The sequence below is a fragment of the Falco rusticolus genome, chromosome 1, assembly GCF_015220075.1.
Source record: "Falco rusticolus isolate bFalRus1 chromosome 1, bFalRus1.pri, whole genome shotgun sequence".
Classification (NCBI taxonomy): domain Eukaryota; kingdom Metazoa; phylum Chordata; class Aves; order Falconiformes; family Falconidae; genus Falco; species Falco rusticolus.
Genome location: NC_051187.1, coordinates 105,349,606 through 105,367,490, shown reverse-complemented (window position 1 = coordinate 105,367,490; position 17,885 = coordinate 105,349,606). Strand labels below are relative to the sequence as shown.

General features: G+C 39.5%; 2 long non-coding RNA genes across 2 annotated transcripts; both read right to left on the bottom strand.

The window, feature by feature from the left end:
• Positions 1-1,407: 1,407 nt before the first annotated feature.
• On the bottom strand, positions 1,408-7,627 carry LOC119154431. The gene is made up of 4 exons (XR_005106465.1): positions 7,463-7,627; positions 7,306-7,364; positions 5,619-6,097; positions 1,408-1,655 (listed from the first exon to the last, which is right to left on the bottom strand). It is a non-coding gene; the product is annotated as an uncharacterized LOC119154431 (long non-coding RNA).
• Positions 7,628-7,825: 198 nt separating this feature from the next.
• LOC119155788 lies at positions 7,826-16,624 on the bottom strand. Its single transcript, XR_005106838.1, has 3 exons — positions 16,528-16,624; positions 10,452-10,594; positions 7,826-8,521 (listed from the first exon to the last, which is right to left on the bottom strand). It is a non-coding gene; the product is annotated as an uncharacterized LOC119155788 (long non-coding RNA).
• Positions 16,625-17,885: the final 1,261 nt, after the last annotated feature.

Below are 17,885 nucleotides of genomic sequence, written 5' to 3'. Positions count from 1 at the left end.
TAGGTAGGTGCTGAGAAAATAGTGGTCAAGCATGGAGGAGGAGCAGCGTGGTCTGACCTCTGGAGGAAGGAGAAACAGCACAGACAGTAGAATCTAACCGACAATAAAAGCCTTGTTGTAGCCTGCTAGTTTGATTGTGCTGCAAGTCAAGAGTGCCAAATCAAAATGCAGAAAGTCTGGAAAGTGCTGGCAGTGCTCTGGAAAAATTTGGAGGTGAAATTGGGAATCAGGGTGGTTTCCAGGGTGCGGAGCTGGGAGCTGGTGGGATTAGCCCTCCTTCTCTCAGGAGCAAGAGCCCCCTGAACACAAGACAGTCAGGGCTGCAGCTTCACCACTCCTATATCCTCCTGGATCTGGATATTAAAATATGGAAGGTTGGGCCTCCGGCCTCAAGGCCTGGCTCATACTTCCTGAAGGTCCATAAATCAGCCTCCAGGACTGAGGCTCTACGCCAGCCAGAAACTATTATTTATGGTTTGGAGACATGTTTCAGGTGCACAGGGAGCCTGAGAGCAGAGTGGATGAAGCTGTCCATACAGACATAGCGATGCTGCAGAATGAAGCTGCTTGTGCAAGCAGCCTTCAGGTACTCGAGGACTGAGCAGACCAGCTCTTAGTTAGGTGTCTGAATACAGATTAAAAGGCTCTTGGTTTTCCCAAAATCATCTTTGTTCTAGGTTTCTTTACCCCTGCCATCATCCAGACAACATGCTGCCTGTAACATATCTCCCAAATCTGCTACCGGCATTAGTACTCACAAAGAGTTTTGGAGTAAAATAGAAAATAACATCAACTTACATGATACTATAATTCAGTATTTGTTGGATATTTTGTTTTTACTCTAATAAAAAGGTAACTGTAATCTTTCACAAATTGTCATACACAAGAAAATAAAAAGGTGTATAACAGTATGCACTGACTGCAAATACGTATTTAAATATTCAATACAGCCGTAATTGTGCAGAACTGACATAGAAAAATCCCTTGCTCTCTCTTCCTCCTCAGTCAGCAAATCAGGTGGAGGATTTTGAACATAAATTCAGAAGGTGTTTTCATAAATAGAATATTTCAGCAGTTAAGGTTATGGTTTTAAGCAGTTCTGACTCTTCTCACATCCTCTTCCTATGCCGCGGTAGAAATAAATTAAACTCTTAAGCTGCTGCAATAATGTCTAAGAGACAAAACAGATGGAAAAAATAATGGGATAGGGTACCTTATGAGTAAGATTTTGGCAACGCAAACCCAACACCTCTGTTCTTTACCTAAATGTTTAGACTTTCAGCTGCCAAAACCAAAATAAAATTGTGGGCTTTTTAAAAAAATACGTGGTACATCTTATATATAGTACACTCCACATCTTTAAACAAAAAAAAAGTAATATAAATCTGCACAGGGGAAAAAACCTCCAAGAAGCAAAATACTCCAACATTCTTCACTAGATTTTGTATCAGACCCCCAGAGAGAAAGGCGGCCATACATAGCCACGCAGACATTGCAGTCCTTTGTGTCAGCAGCCACAGATCCACCAGCCTCATGCAGAAGGTCATGAAGGGCAGATGATGCTGGGCAGTTCCTCAGTTGCTCCCATCCGTGGCTGGTGCTGGGATGAGCTTGTGGGGATCCATGGAGGCCAGGGAAGACACGCCATCTCCCTCCTGGATAGAAAAGTAAGTCAGACAGGATTATGGTGGGGGCAACTGCATTGATTTGGCATGGAGCTGCTTAAAAGGAGCCCTGGAGCAGTACTGATTTCTACTTCTTTTATCACCTTGTTCCCCTTCCCATGTTCATCCCTCTCAATCCCCTTGTCTCTCCCAGTTATGCAGCTTGTCATGTGTGCTTTTACCCCAGTGGCCCTGGATTTGCTGTCCTAATACCCCTTTTTTGGTATTTACCGTACGGTTTGCTTGATAATCTGCCACAGCTATCTGCTAACTCCCCATTTTATTAATTACCAGGTCTGTCCATTTCTCACACTGTTGTCTTGTTATTGCAGCCATAAACCAGGGTGAGCCTGGACAGCATGGACATGACTTTCTCTTTGATTTCTAGAAGGTTCAACAGCTTATTTTATTTGTATTTTGTTTGTGCAACTATACAGCCAGGGTAGGACACTCGCTTGGGCATTATTTGCTTTTGATATCGGTAGTTCCTCACACTGCTGTCTCAAACTACACATTCAGGACAGGTCGTTTGTCTGTGTACCTCGACACAGCCACGGCTCATCTTTGCTAGTTATGGACTTTTTTGATTTTTCACAAACAGCCAAGCAATTTTGCCAAGGAAAAGGTATTTTCTTGACACTCGCTCTGTTGCAACATGGACAAACACAGCCCACACAAGCTGCCCCCAGCAGAACTTAGCTGACTGCAACCAATTTTAGATTCATGGGAGGCCCAATATGGTATTTGCAAGGATTTTTCCAGCAAAGAACCTGAGAAGAAATAGGTACAACTATCAGTTTTCAAATCTAAACACATTAAAAATAACCTGCATCCTGCTGCGTTTTCCTGACTGACAGAGAATTATCCTCCCTTACTGGAAAACCACATAATTTTTTGGAACTGTTTTTGAACCAGGTGATGAAAAACAACTGAGACCACATTTTTTTAAAATGGTCTGGAACAGAGCTTTCACACATTTGTATAATTCTAATGCGTGCTGTAAACTTCCAGTGAGATATATCAACTTGGATTGTCACCTGCTCTCTGAACCAAGTAAGACTAAAAACCAGCAAAGTACATACCCAAGGATCCCTGTGCAACCTCATACCTATAGAATTCAATTCTTATGGAAAGTTTAAAGAAATGCAGCTAATACCTTGAAAGAAATACATTGTACGGAACCTAGTCTGACTAAGAAGAGGGGAAGAAGTTAGAATTAGAGATAAGGGAAATAGAAGCCCGTATTGATATATAAGTAATAATGTGTGCATATGTGTGTAGAGTCATGCAGCTTAAAAGCACATACAGCTCTGGGGGCTTTTGGTAACTTGGGTTTAATCTGTTCCAAGTCATGATCCTCAAATTGTGTTTTCCATAATTGGTTTCAGCTGAGCTATAATGCACTGAATTTGGAAACCCTAAATCTTCTTCATCTTATGTTGTTTTTTGGAGATGACTATTATAATCAAGTTTGTATCTCATACTAGAAACAACTGCAAGAATCAAGCTAAATATTTACTGTTAGGAAAAATGTAATGCTTTTCCTTTTGAAGAGGAGCAGCTACAAAACCACCTGTAAATGTTTGTCATTTTTATTTCATATTAAAAACCAAGTTTTTATGACCTCATTCAAGAAACCCACAAGAATCTGGCTGTGCTTTTTATATTCTGTTTGTGCCCTTTACATCATTTCCTACTTTTAATAACTAATGATGATAGGTAATTACTTAACAGATGGTAAAAGCTCTTTAATTGCTTTTAAGGACTACTGAGCTTTGCTGTATTTTGGGAGCATTAACTTCTGTGACTTCTCATCTTCCTCAGGTCATTCCAAGTTTGTTCAGCCATCATTAAATATTCAAGGGCCTGGGCTATTTTTTTTTTTTTTCCCCTCCAGCACCACTGAACGCGAGGTCAGTAACGTGTTCCTTCAGACTGTTGTTATTTCAAATACATTTCTTTTGTGAGGCCACATATAACACTGAGAAAGCATCACCCTTCCCTTTTCTCCCCAGGTCTGGTCGGCACATCAGCCCATGCGGCCCAGGGCGGCTGACCTTTAGTTAGCAGCACTGCATCTTTCTCTCTTTCCTCTAGCAACCTACTATGAGACCATTAAGAGGAGGCCGGGGGGCGGGGGAAAGAAAAAGTCAAACCTCAAAGCTAAGTGGGCTGGTCTCAATAATGCCTTACACTGCATTTCCATTATCTCCTGAGTAACACAGGCAGGAGACATTTCCAAATCAGAGGGGGTAAAACTGAGGAAGGAAATTAATTGTTTAACACAAACACAGTTAGTGACCCTCTTTATAGTCCCCTTGCACTCTGAATAAATTGCACATTATCCAAAGTAACTGCTAGCCTAATTAGTCAAGGTACACTACACGCCACCAACAACTTCACTGAATGCTTTTTTCAGTTCTAATAGCTGTTTGTCTGCGTTTGTATGTAAATGCATACGAGTAGCTGTGGTAAAAGATACCAAACCGACTGAAATAAATTTACTGCCTCACAAATTAGCAAAGAGTATGTCTAGAAACAAATAATTCAATTTTATGATTGCTGCTAAAATAAACTATATGGCTTTTGCATTTTGCATGAGACTGCAAAGCCTGAAATAATAAACAAATAAAGTCAGGATGATTTCTTCATATTTAGGATCAACAGCCCTCCTGGTATATAGCAAAGGTTACAATTGATTAAGTTGTACATTTTTCTTTTGATGCAGGGAGCTACACACAGGGTACTAGATAGACAATACATAAGTTCTGTTAAGTGTACCCAGAAGTGTGATTTATTATTAAAAATATATCTTTATAACTGACTTGTTGCTTGAAATAAAATAGGTACATAATATGAATGTAACAAATGGATTTTAAGGTAGAGGTTGTGAAACTTTTATTTGAAGCGTGCAGTGTAAAGTTTGGTTGCCTGGGAGGAACTCTGAGTCAGCCCTGCATACAGAGAGGCTGAAAATCTTCCTCCCTCCTTCCTTTTGCTGAGGGATGGCCATTTATCGCCTTCGTATACCAGTGTGTATTTATAGTAAGGTGGCTGTCCATGACTACATGAGACTCAATAGCATTGCCACCTTTTATGATGTTTGGGTAGTGTTCTGATATTTAAGAAACAGCCCCTGGAGTCATATAATGCATCTGTTCTCGCCACTAAGAAAAGCATGGGGTGACGTGCTTATTTTCCCCTCTATACCTCTGAATTGCTGGGAGCAGAGATATCTACTTCCCATTTGTATGCACTGAATCCGAGTACCTCCTCTAACATTGCAATTTCATTTTTGATTGAGAAGAAAATGATAGTTATTTGCCCAATGAAAACCCAAACATGACCTCAACTTGTATTTTGTTCAATAATCTCCAGTACATTTAGCAAACTGCTGCTCTGAGCAGATTATGTTCAAACATAGCGTGAATACTTATAATCATCGCCAGAAAAAAAAAAAAAAGGGACTCGCTAGTTATTAATTTTAGATGTACTAAGCACTTCCTTTGCAATTCCATTGTCATCTAGCATCATTGTACCATAAATTTAGAGTGTTGCCTGGAACAGCTCTGCGTTGTTTTGTAACATGACTCCTTATGTTTTCGCAAGTTTAAGCAGATACAGCTCATTGTATAAGCCATTTGCATTTACTACTCTTTAGGAAGATAAGAGATACAATCTAAAAACTTAAAATAGAGCTATCTTTACACAGCTTAATAAATTGCTATGAATAAGCAAAATCCTCAATTATGTTATGCTCTAAATTAGCCTGGGTTTTCCATGAGTTTGTAACCCATAGGGGGAAATAATGAACAAAACAGAACAAACCAACCATAAGTCTTGGAAGGTGCCGTATGCATAAAGCCAGAGAGATGATGGAACAAGGAATAATCAGACTTTTGAGGAGCCACTGGGAGGTAATTCTTATGCCCCATTTTGCACTGTTCTTCTTACCTGTGATCCGAACTATGGATCCTGACATGCCACACAGGATTCCCTCCTGAGAAGGACTCTGAGGTTTGGCTCTTGTTTTCCTGAAGATGGATAAACCACTGCCGAGTACAACGGATCGGTGAGCGCACACTTACTGCACTGTTTCTGAAAAACAGGGTGTGGGCCACTCTTGAGAAACAGAGGTAAAAATAAAAGCTGAGGAATCAGCTCTTTCTGTAGCCAGAGGAAAGCTGGTCTTCAGACCCGCAGCTGGTTGCAGCTGGGCTGTGTGCTCCTCCCTGGCCTGCCAAACCTTTCGGCCGGTGCTGCCCGTTTCGCTGTCTTCTTCAGTACCCTCTCAAATCACTCAGAAAAGCCTTCTCACGTGAAGGACTGTGTGGAAGAGATAGCTAAGCTCTCCTCCACCTGGGCTAGCATCCAAGCATGGCTTTGGAGGGATGAGTCGAGCCTACATTCCCAGCTCCGGGAAGTACCCCTGCCTGAAACACAAGGGAAAGAAACACAGAGTGTGTGCCTCAAAATCTCTTCCAGGATGCTTTTTTTTTTTTTTTCCCCTTTTTCTCTTTCTTTTATATTTTTTTAAACTTAATCTCAGAAAGAAATATTTTTACATTTTAATATACTGGTGAATCAAACAAAATCATATCATGGGACTCCGCATCAACAGTAGGTATATATAATATATAGTATCTACTCTTGCAGCCTGACAAAAGAAATGGAGTTCCTCTTACATACCATATTTTAAAAGCTGAAGCAGAAAACATCCTTTCCCTGCCTGAAATAATGTAAAAGGTTTATTGCGGGAAAACAGAGTTCTATTCTTCGACAATGCGCTGTAACATTCTGTGGGTACTTAGAAAAGCTGACAGGAAACAATGTGTTTGCAACTAAGATTTGTGTATTTTTTCTATCTTTTTTTTTCTTTTTTTTTTTTTCTAAATGCAAGCCTCACGTACTTTGAAGTCCTCCAAGATCCACTAAAAGCAAGAATTTTGCAGGAGGGTCCCTGAACCTTACAGAATTAAACTCCTGAATGGTCTATCGCTTTAGTTACAGTACATGATTTCCAGCCCCAGCAAGCGTGCTAAGCTAATTCACAGCAAACCACAGACTTGCCATCATTCTGAGTGTGCCAGGCTGGAGCCATTTCTGAGACAAAGCACGATCCTGAAGCATTTTAGCCTTTCCACCCTCGATAAAAGCAAAACATACGTAGGAAGAGGAAACAAATAGTACTTATGGTTTAATTAAGGGCTGAAAAGCCACAGGTATCTTCTGATATTTGAACTAATCACAATACAAAATTTTCATTTGCCACATATTTTTAGATTCACTGCATTTTCATGGCTTTAGCAGAAGGCATGTGCATGAATGTGTTTTCAAGGTTCTTAGCTAACGGGTTTCTTCCTGTCTTTATCGTATTTCTTTTGATTGAAACACTAATATTAGGGCTGCTTCAACTGCCTCTGGGTAATGCAGCACAGAACTAGCACTATAGTAAAACTCCCTCGGTGCTAAAACAATCACATTAGCAGGACCTCTGTGAATTTGTAATTATAAAGCAAAACTATTTCACAAAGCAAAATAAGCATATTGACTTTACTAAGCATGACAGCAGGTCAGTCTGGGGAAAGGGCATAAAAATGTGTGGAAGAAAACATCAGTAAATAATATATATTCACATCACCTGTCCTGCTCAAACTGTTTAAAGCACTGCTAGGAGTCACCTCTGAGCCAGTGGGCCTTCTAGAAAAGACAAGAGAGAAATCAACATCTGACTGACACAGCCCCCACAGCATGCTCCAGGATCCTCTCCCCACATCTGGCATCTGCTTGAAGCTTACTTTGATTTGCTGCCTTCCTTCCAAGGACCTCTGGGAAGGAAGAGGAAAGGAGATCTCACCTTAAGGGAGAACTGACTGGCACCTGGGATCTCTGGATCCAGGGGCCCTCTGGGGTGTGCTGGTGCAGAAGTACCCACGGAGAGTGGGGACAGTCCCTAGGGACAACCTGTATCTTGAGAAATAAAGATGGAGATAAAATTCAGTACTTCCACAGATCCTGGAGTATCTACTATAAGATTTCTAATTCAGATTGCATTTACTCTAAGGAGATTTCTAATCAGAGCAGGTGTGTGTGGACCTGGTCCATCACTTCAAAACTTCAGTAGAGATATCAGAATCTAGCTCAAGGGTTTTATCAGAGAATACAGTACAAGAATGGCCGGTTTTCATTCTTTGGTTGGAACCTACTAAGTTGCCATTAGTAGAATAATGCACCAAAAGTGGATCAGGACAAACTCAATAGATCATATTAAGATCTTTATCCTACTGAACACTTGTGTGAGTCAGCACAGCATAAGGAATTACAGTCCACATCAAGCTACTATAAAACAGATACTTGCAAAGCCAATCCCATGCTTTGCTCTTACACCGTGAGGATATTTCATGTTGTGTGCATCCTGCCTTGGTTCAGCCTTGTGTCTGGTTATGCAGGGGATGGAGCAGGGTACTTCTTTGTGCAGCTTGCCGGGGAATTAAGAAGAGGAGGGCAAAGTAGCCTGCAGTGACCTGCTGTCTGTTGGGGCCGGGGTGCCTAGCAGCAGAAAGGGGTGAAAGAATGGTCTTTCTGTTCTCCTGTTGCTCTATGAGAAACTCTACAGGCATTTTTCATAACGTAATAGCTCTGCTTGCATAGCTAATGCTTCTGTGGAAAGGTATCTGTGTTGTAGGAAAGTACTGAGCAGTGCTGCCAAAGTACTGTGAAAGTTTGCAAATCCAAATGACTATTTTGAAAGCTCTGACAGAAGACTTGAAGACTGTGAAGTAAACTTCATAGCACATATTCATCATCCCAATAATCCTCACAAAATAGAAGCTGTGAATCTTCTGCAGACGGGGAGGCTAGGGGGAAGAAAAAAAAATGTTGGTGGTAGTATCTATGTTTCTTCTATACTCTTATAGCACTTTTTTTTAAAAAAAAACATCCTTGTCTCCACTTTAGCAGAAGAAAAAATAATTAGAAAGAGGAAAAAATAGATTAAATTATATTAAAACTTGATTGTTAGCTAGCAGCTGTGATTCTGATGGTCTGGTGCTTAAATCTACATGATGCTTTCAGGAGCTCTATAGGGATACCACCATTTGTAATTCCAAAGCTAAAAGACGAGCACGATTTGAGATAGATGATATGAAATAAAGATAACTCGTGGTATTACGATTTTACCCCCTTTTCTTTTTCTATTTAATTTTCTATGGTTGAAGAAAAGATACAAACAGGTGCGTATTTCTTGTTTTTTTACAGCTAAAAATTCAAACATTTTTGAAAGGTGTAAAAGTATTGTGGCTGTGTGTCTACACCAACATCCTGACCCCTGAACTACATGCACCTGCATTTTCATTTAAGGAACCAATCTTTTTTAATCTTGACGATGTGAAATAAAAAGGATTTTGGAATGAAATGACAGGTTTTATTTTTAAACACAGGCTTGCATCTAGTATTACACCCCATAGTCTCAGTCTGTACAATTAATATTATCCATCTGATGAAAAGGGAATCCTGTTTTCCCTGGCAATAAATAATTTTATACAAGACTACATTTTGAAGAAAGGGGTCAACTATGGACAAGAATTTCTTACTGTAGGAAAAGTTTCTATAACCCTATGGCTGAAAAAAGTTATCTTGGAAAAACAGATCAGACAATTTTCTTTAGAGCTCGGCCATTACGAAGTGTGTTTGCTGTTGGGTTTTTTTTTTAATCCTTGGAAATCCACCTTCTCTGCTAGCATCTTGGAGATTCTTTCTCTTTATATTAAATAAGGATAGATTTTCTTATATAAAACATTTGTGGAAAGAAAAATCCTGCTTAATTCTTCATAGCAGATCTTTGAGCATAAACTTCCATAAGTGACTCCATGTCGCTCTGAAAAATGGGAATGGAGCTCTGCTTACAGCTTACAGGCTCTGACTCTGCTCTAGGCAGGCACTATAAAGATAAAGATGAACATTATTCAGCTAAATCACTTCATTTCCACCCTTACACTTCAGTACATGTTGAATGTGATTTCAGGAATGATCATATCTGAGCTTTGGACTTTCAAAGAACCGAGAAAAACATGCGCCACTTAAAAGCTTTTTTTAAAAAAAATCTGGGAATACAAACTGTGGCCGGCACCACAATGCAAGCAGAGTAAGGCACACAAGGACATCCCTCTGGAAACACCTGAAGGAATTTAGACTTCCATGCTGCTGAAATTAGTAATATTATTTGCCCCATTTAACAGTGGGTGCTCAATTATTTCTTCTGAGCAACATTACTGTTACTCTAACGTTCAGTTTAGGAAATTGAAATATGCTTGGGGAAAATTATGGATAACATTTTTCACACTTTTACTTAAGGTTCTTTTTGATCATTAAAAAAACGTATCTCATGTAAACTGAACGCACCACATCATCTTGTAGTTATGCAAGTAAAATTCACTTTCTGATTAAAATTACACCTATTCGGGTTGCATGCAGAAACACGTAGCCATCTATTCTAGTAGTTTTATCTTGTAAATGTAAGAAGGACCAGAATGAGGCATGCAAAAGTCATTATACGTAGATATGTATGCAATATAGGTGCATTCTAGCTTAACTTGAGACTGGGGTGGACAAGAACATGTGCTCTTTAACCTCCTTCCCACTGGTGCCCTAGAGAAATGCTATCTGTGTTGCTTCTTAACGATCTTACCAGTAAACCTACACAATGTCTCTTGCATTTTAATATTTCAAAGTCATTGTTTTGTTGGGGTTATGACCAATCATACCAGTCATCAGAGTTTATTTCCTTACCTTCTTGTCTCTGTCCTTTGGTGGTACCCTTCCGTGTACTGGCATTAAACTGGCACTTCAGAGATCTGGAGTTGTATTTTAGTTCTGGGTGTGGGCAGGCTGTAACCCAATGGGATTTGGCAGTGCTTCACACTTTTCAAAGCCTGAAATAGTAATACCAATATATTATTAAATGACAGCTTTAAAATAATACAGCAACAAGTAAGTTCTTTCATAACAGCACAAAAATAATTGCCCTAATACATTTCTATCCAAAGTGTACCTTACATACCATGGAAAAGTTGGTTCTTTCAGAGAGTGCAACACAGTTTTGCTAAAACAAGGCTCACAGAGCTCAGATAATATTGAGTGTAAGCTTCCAGCATTTTACAATCCTCTGAAAACTAGAAATCTGAAAATATAGGTTTGCCCATTCCCAAACAGTGCATTTCCCATCTGCTAACAGAAACGTGTGTCACAAAAATATTCTGTTCAGAATGTTTCTTACTGTAGTATCACTTAAATACTTGCAGAAAGGGAGAAGAAAGAAAACTTTGAATTATAAACAAGAAATTAACTAATCATGATCAATTATTTTTTTAAAAAAACCCCACCTGTGCTTACAACAAACCACAAAATATTTCCATAGACCCAGGAATTTAGATGATATAGTGTTTCAGAAATTTTCTGCCAGAGGGACATTTTTTTTTCCTTCAAGAATTTTTGATACATCAGCAGCCATATGCTTTAGTTTACTGGTTTATGCTGATTTCAGTGACATTTTGCTTCTGACGAGAAAAATCTAAGTGATCTAAAAATCTATGTGATGTTTCAAAACAAGTTTTCACTTAAAATGTGTAACACATATGCACAAACCTTTGGAAGAAGAGATTTTGATTTTATCAAAACTTCTCAGTGATATAATGAAGAAATGTAAATTTTACTACAGAAAAATAAGCAGAAGTCATGAGAGGAGAAGAATAAACTGTCACCGAAGAAGACTGAGCCTTGGTGTTATAGAAAACCCTCGCTACTGTTAGGCAATTATTATTTTTTTCCACTGGCCAGGCAACATCACTGCAGAATTTTCTTTTTTGGTCAGAATTTAGGAATGTGTTAGATGTACATATTCTTGACCCAGCCTCACTGAAAGAGAATGGATTAGAGATAACTTCCAACCACAAATTTCTTTAGCTTTATGATTTCTATAGTAAATTAATACCCTCTGGACAACAAAAAGACATCTCTTCAAGTATGCTTGTGCCTTTTGAAAAGAACATGGTGTCTAGTAGAATGCTGAGGAGCATGTGAAAAAACTGTTTCCTAACTCAGATTCATCTTGATAAGAGTTAGTTACTTGATCTATGTAGGAATAGTTGAAAATTAGATTAAATACATTAATACCTTTGAAAACTGTCCCAAATTCTAGGGTTACTGGTTAAACAGACTAACTTTTTTAACTTCCTCTATTAAAACAATGGTGATTACAGAGTGCTTTGATGTTCTGCTTTCATACGAACCGGAGATACTAAAACAGATGTGTTCAAATACAGGATACTATGTTATTAATGAAATTAAGTTGAATTTTTAAGAATGTGATCTAGCGTGTGGATTTGCATTAGAAAAACGTTTGGGGAGATTCCATAAACAAGTAAATCCACTTGGGATGCAGGACTTCTTGACTCAGAATTATAGTGCAGGTATTGGTATCCTGTTTGTAAGTGAATATCATGGCCCTTTCATGAGTAACAAGTCTCCAACGAGGTTCCAATGAAAGACGCACAGAACTGAACTTATTTCTGATCCCTTTTTGGAACGTGTGGAGTCATTCAGTTTATGGCTTCCGGCAAATCTGGTGCTGTTTTAAGCAACTTGATATCAATACTTTTGACAATGGAAGAAAAAAGGGAAATTGGACTTTGACCCTGATTTATGGAACAACCTACATTCTTTTTAATCCAGAAAGACTGCATTCATTTTGTTCTTACAGAAAAAAACAACTATGACATTTTTCCAGGTATCTTCCATGAGATTCAGCTACTGCCATCTATTGATATATATATTGTGAAGGGTCACTATGAAAGTGCACATCTTCACTTTCTCACCCCTGTAAAATATCAGAGGTGAGAAAAGGACACTGAAAGAATGCTTCTCCTTCCCAGCAGTGAAAAACAGTGATTTTTGAAATGAAAGAAAATATCAGTAGTAGTTTGAGGGTGGGGTAAAGGCATGAGCTACTTTTATTTTAGAGATAAATTTTCCAAACAAGAAGGGCAACATCTGCATATATATAGGGGTGGTCTATCACTAAATGACTTATCTAACAAACTCGTCTGAGATGCATAGTTGTGTTATCCTCATTAGCTTGTATTTAGGTGAGTTGGCCAACGTTCAGCTCTTTAACAGCAGCCCAGTCTCACTGGACATGCTCATTCTCCAGGCCTTTGGAAAACAGCCTGTTTCCAACCATCTGTGGAAGGAAGGCACTGACCTGAATTAATTAACTGAAATCAAGCCAGTTTTATAAAAGAACAAGACCAAAGAAAGAGACAAATTGAATCAGAATAAGAAGCAAGCCGTGACTTTCAGCAAAGCCCTGACTACGTGATCAGGAACAAACCATGACTTTGAGGAAGTGGCCACTATGGCTAAGGAAAGTAGCTGAAGCAGAGCGACCTCATGGGAGTGAAGGAGAAAGCAAGGCAGGGTCTGAGGTAGAATTTAGTAATTTCTTGTTATTGCATATCACAGCAAAACACTGCCATCCCTCACCATTTCTGGTTTCTCTTGTGCTGAGCAGTAAAAGCAGTCATTACCTCCTCTACTCTAGGACCCAAGGACTGACAGCTATATAATACACCTAAGGGCTTTTTGAATATTATTGCTCTCCCTTTCACAAATGAACAGCAAGGCTATTGCCAGGCTTTCGTGAACATTTCTTCTCTCAGTGCCTCTGTCATCTTCAGTTGATCGTACCAAGATAAGAATTTTTCTCTTCTGAAAACAAGCTTAGCTCACCTATACAGAAATCTGCTTTATTAATTTGTTTTCAGCCGAGATACAAAGTATCTACTGCATGCTTCCTACATTTTGTCAACATCTTGCTAATTACTTAAACAACACAGTTTTCTTCTTTTTTTTTTTTTTTTTTTTTTTTTTTTTTAAATGAGACATACTGGGAAGAGGGAAAGCCTGTCTTCAGTTACTCATTTCATTTATTCAAATTACAGCTTTCCAATCCAATACTGCAGAAAAAGTGCTCCAGGGTAAATTTGGAAGTCTGTTTCATTATGATCTTTTAAGTATAATGCAATTAGAATCATGCCATGAATGACTAACAGTTTAGAAGCAATTATTTTATGACTAGGTGAATGCCTACCTCACAGCAAATATTTCTCACATCTTTGTGTGCTAGCCTTTTCAGCTGGTGCTAAGAAGATTAGTAAGATTAAATAAGCATTTATAACCATGAAAGGAAACCAAGAGCAACCTGATTTGTTTGAGGAAGCTGAACTGGGAAACCGGAGAACTCGGGCCAGCTGTGTGTCCTGCAGCACAAGCTGGAAGGTACTGGGGGCCCAAGGACTCCGTGTCCCGGGAATCAGGCCCGTCAGAGGTTGCTGACCCATGGCCAAGCTCTCTTTGATAACTGTGAGGCGGGAGGTAAGTCTCAGCCTCTGCCTGAGAGGTGAGGGCTAGGGAGGTGGAAGCACACGGCTCCATCGCAGTGCGGTTTAGCACAGAAGCATGATGGACGCTGAGAAAATGGAAAGGAATTAGCATTAACAAACCAATTAACTGCTCTATTAGAGAGTGCTAAAATGTGTGGATATCCTTACTGATACTATGGGTGTTATTCAGGCAATTACAACTACTTTACTCTCTACTAGGGATACAAAAGTCATAGACATCAGTACCCAATGTTCCAGTGTTTTGACAGCACAGGTTGTCCAGAATTACCATTTTATTTTAGCCAGCACCTCCTGCTGCTTCCTCAGGCTCCTGAGCAGCTCTGTGACAATGCCTGGGCTGCACAGCTCCTCACCACCCCTTCCCCATTGAAAAATCCATCATTCATACAGAAACCACAGATGGAACTATGCACATCCTTCCCAAATCTTGTGGCTCGCACTAAAGCTGTATCTGAGGAGTTCAGGGAGTGATGCTCAGGGCTTGAGCCCAAGAATCAAGCCCTGGGAGTGCTTTCAGGTTCCTGGCTTCCAGATAGGAATGAAGGCCATCAAGCTGAGCCAACACCCAGCTCCTTGTCCTCAGAGTCTCTGCTTGAGTTTATGGCTCCCAACGCTCCTGGGCTCCCCTGTGTGAATTCAGGGCACTTCTGCTGCAAGAGCCCAGCTACAACAGAGAGCTTCCAGGATTGCTGCAGTTTTCAGGTGACCTGACAGCCATCAGAAACTCACCTCTGATTTGACAATTATTTTAGAAACTATCGAAATTATGGCTGAAACACACACAAGTGATCCCTTCAGCCATTTGAAGGGATTCTGCCCTTTGTCATTAGGATTGTGAAGTTTAGCATCCATTATTTGCCATTCCACATGAAAAAGAGCAAATATAAAGTGCATCGCTGGTTGCTTCTTCACTAGAATGTTGTGCAAGAATAATGAGCCTTTTCAACTTGAAAATGGAGCTCCACACATTTGTGGTGGAACTCCCATTTTAAGGACTTTAAGCTCACCAGAAGCACATCCTTCCTTTCATTACTACTCTCTTTTCCTCTTAAAATAAAAGTTACATTACTTAGTATTGTAACAGTCTGCATATAATCTGCTGAGAATAAACACCCATGTAATGAGTCCGAAATGATATGGTAATTACTTAATTCAAAATAATTACATGGCTATTTGTGCCCTCTAAAATAAGGTATTACTTATTCAGCCCAAACAAATTGCTATTTGCCCAGGTTTTGAACTCTGGTAAACAGTAGCACAGCAGTCATCTGAATGCTGAATCCTGAAACAATTTTATGTTAGATGTTTACTTACACAGAAATGGAAACAAATATTTGTCAAGGCAACAAGCAGGTTTTAGCACAACCAAGGGAAAACCAACAGAAAGCCCTTGAAAACACGGCCAAGTCAGAGTGCTACAAGGGCACCAGCTGGCTCAAAGTCACCCAGGTGCCCTCTAAAACATCTCACAAGCTTGAAAATGTTAGATGAAAGAACAGGATTTGTTTAGTTTATTTTGGCTTGTCGTTTGCGTCTTAGTGAGCTGCCTATCTCCCTGCACCGCCTGGAGATACAGATAGGAAAGCCACTGCGGAGACACAAACTGGAAGGAAGCAAAGAAGGAGCGAGGGCAGACATACATTCAAGCCATTGATTCCAGCCAGCTTTCCTCCAAGTCGATAAAGTATCTTCCTCTGGCTTTAATGGAGGCTGGAGAAGGCCTGATTTCAGAGCGCTCACAAGATTTAAAAGTCGCTTCATTCTAAGCAGTGGTAGAAGGCTTTTCATTAATTTGAGTAATGTGAGCTAGAGCCATGGATGCTCATGACTACTGTCTCCTCGAAGGTAATTCTCTGCTTTCTGGAATGACTGATAAAGAAGGACTTGCAAGCGGACTGATGCTGCTTTGTGGATGAAGGCAGAGCCCCTCAACACCCAGCGTGGAGATCAAGTACTTCACAGACAGGCACAAATGTGCTCCAGGCATTGAGAGAACTACATGAGTGGACTAAATTGAGTGCATTGCTTTTCATTTGTGATGATTAAATATTTGGGCCTGGAATGAAAATTAAATCTACACTTAATTTTGTACTCCTGTATCGCACAGCTACTCCTCATTTATTTCCCTTGTCATTTAAAGACGTTAGATTGAATACTTATATTTTTGGAGTTACTGACTTCACGAGGTAGACCTATATGCAAGATCTGGCATGCTGTTTCCTACTTCCAGGAAAAAAAAGGAAGCAGCTGAAATCTAGTCCATCCCAATTTATTACAACTTGGGTGAGAAATAAAGCTCAGTAATCAATTTTTCCACTTCAAAAAGAGGCAACCTGAAGAAGCAAGATTTTCAGAGGCTCATAGAAATAATGCAGGCTCTCTTTTTTCAAATGTTTTCAACTTACAACAGGGAGATCCAAAACGTATGATGACTCTAACAGAATCGCCGCTTTGCATCCAGAGGCACCTCAGACCTGCTGCTAACAAGAGTCACCTGCTGTTCTAAACCTGTAAGGAAGAAAATGATTGCTTATTTTCTGCTAACATATATGCAGAAGAAAAAAAAGTAAAACTGCATGACTTAAGTGGTAGCATTCATTTTTATGCACAGCTTTAAATTTTTGTTTCAGCATTCCGTGCCTCTTCATGTGTTTGTATATCATAGGACTATTCCAATATTTTCACTTACCATTCTTGCTGCAGAAAAATCAACATTGTACTCATTGCTTCATTTGCTGAAGATGTTAAAGGTATTATCTGGAAAAATTGCAACTCTTTTTAGCATTGATAGAGTTAGCCTTAAAATCCCTTGACATTATGTTTTGCATTGCTTGAAAATAAGCTGCCTGTAAGAGTACAACTTAATTCCATACCAATTCCATACAACTTAATGCCATACCATTTAATTCATTAGTTAATGTTTTCCCAGAAACCATGTTGGGTTTGTCTCGTTATTTGTATTTCTTACGGTTCAGGAAGCAGATTACATGCCGCGAACGGTTGTCTTCCAGGAAGCAGTGTTCCGGTTGTTTTATCTGAGGTTGTGTCAAGATACTTGAAGTGTCCCATACATCTTTCCTATGGCTAAGTGGCCCCAGGCTACTTTGTGCTCTTTCATGCCAGGTCAATTTAATTCAGCCTTGGTTTTTGCTAAGGTTGCTTTGCCATTCTGCATACCAGTATTGTTTTAGGTGTTCTTGATGCTAAGTAGCTTGCATATTTTCATGACAACTTTGCTGAGGCCTTAAGCTAAGCTTTCTACAGTTTTCTATACAGGTTCTTTAAAGCACCATGAGAGAAAGAGGAAAAACAACAACAAAAAGAGGTTTTGGCCCTTACTTGTCAGTTAACATTTTCTTTTTTCATTTTGGCAGAAACAGTACTGAGTGTGGTGGCTTATGGTAGCACAATAGTAAATATCCCCACCATTCTTTCCTGTAAACAACAGAGAAAATTGCCTGTAACTTATTTGTTCCATCCCACATTTTTTACAGTACAACTGATGATTTTTAACAACTTTGGCTGCCTACAAAATGTTATTCCCTCTAGCTCTAATGGGATTCAACATTCCACATCTTGGTAGAAGTAGGATGCTTGTGCTGTTGCCCATTTTGAGTGATAATGTCCAGCTTACCTTAAACAGATGAGTTAAAACTTTGGCTTTTATTCTAGTGTGTCATTATATCCACTTGAATAAATTTATTTATCCATCTCAATGATACCGCTTGTTTCAGCTCATTTGGTTTTAATTCAGGCCTGAGCT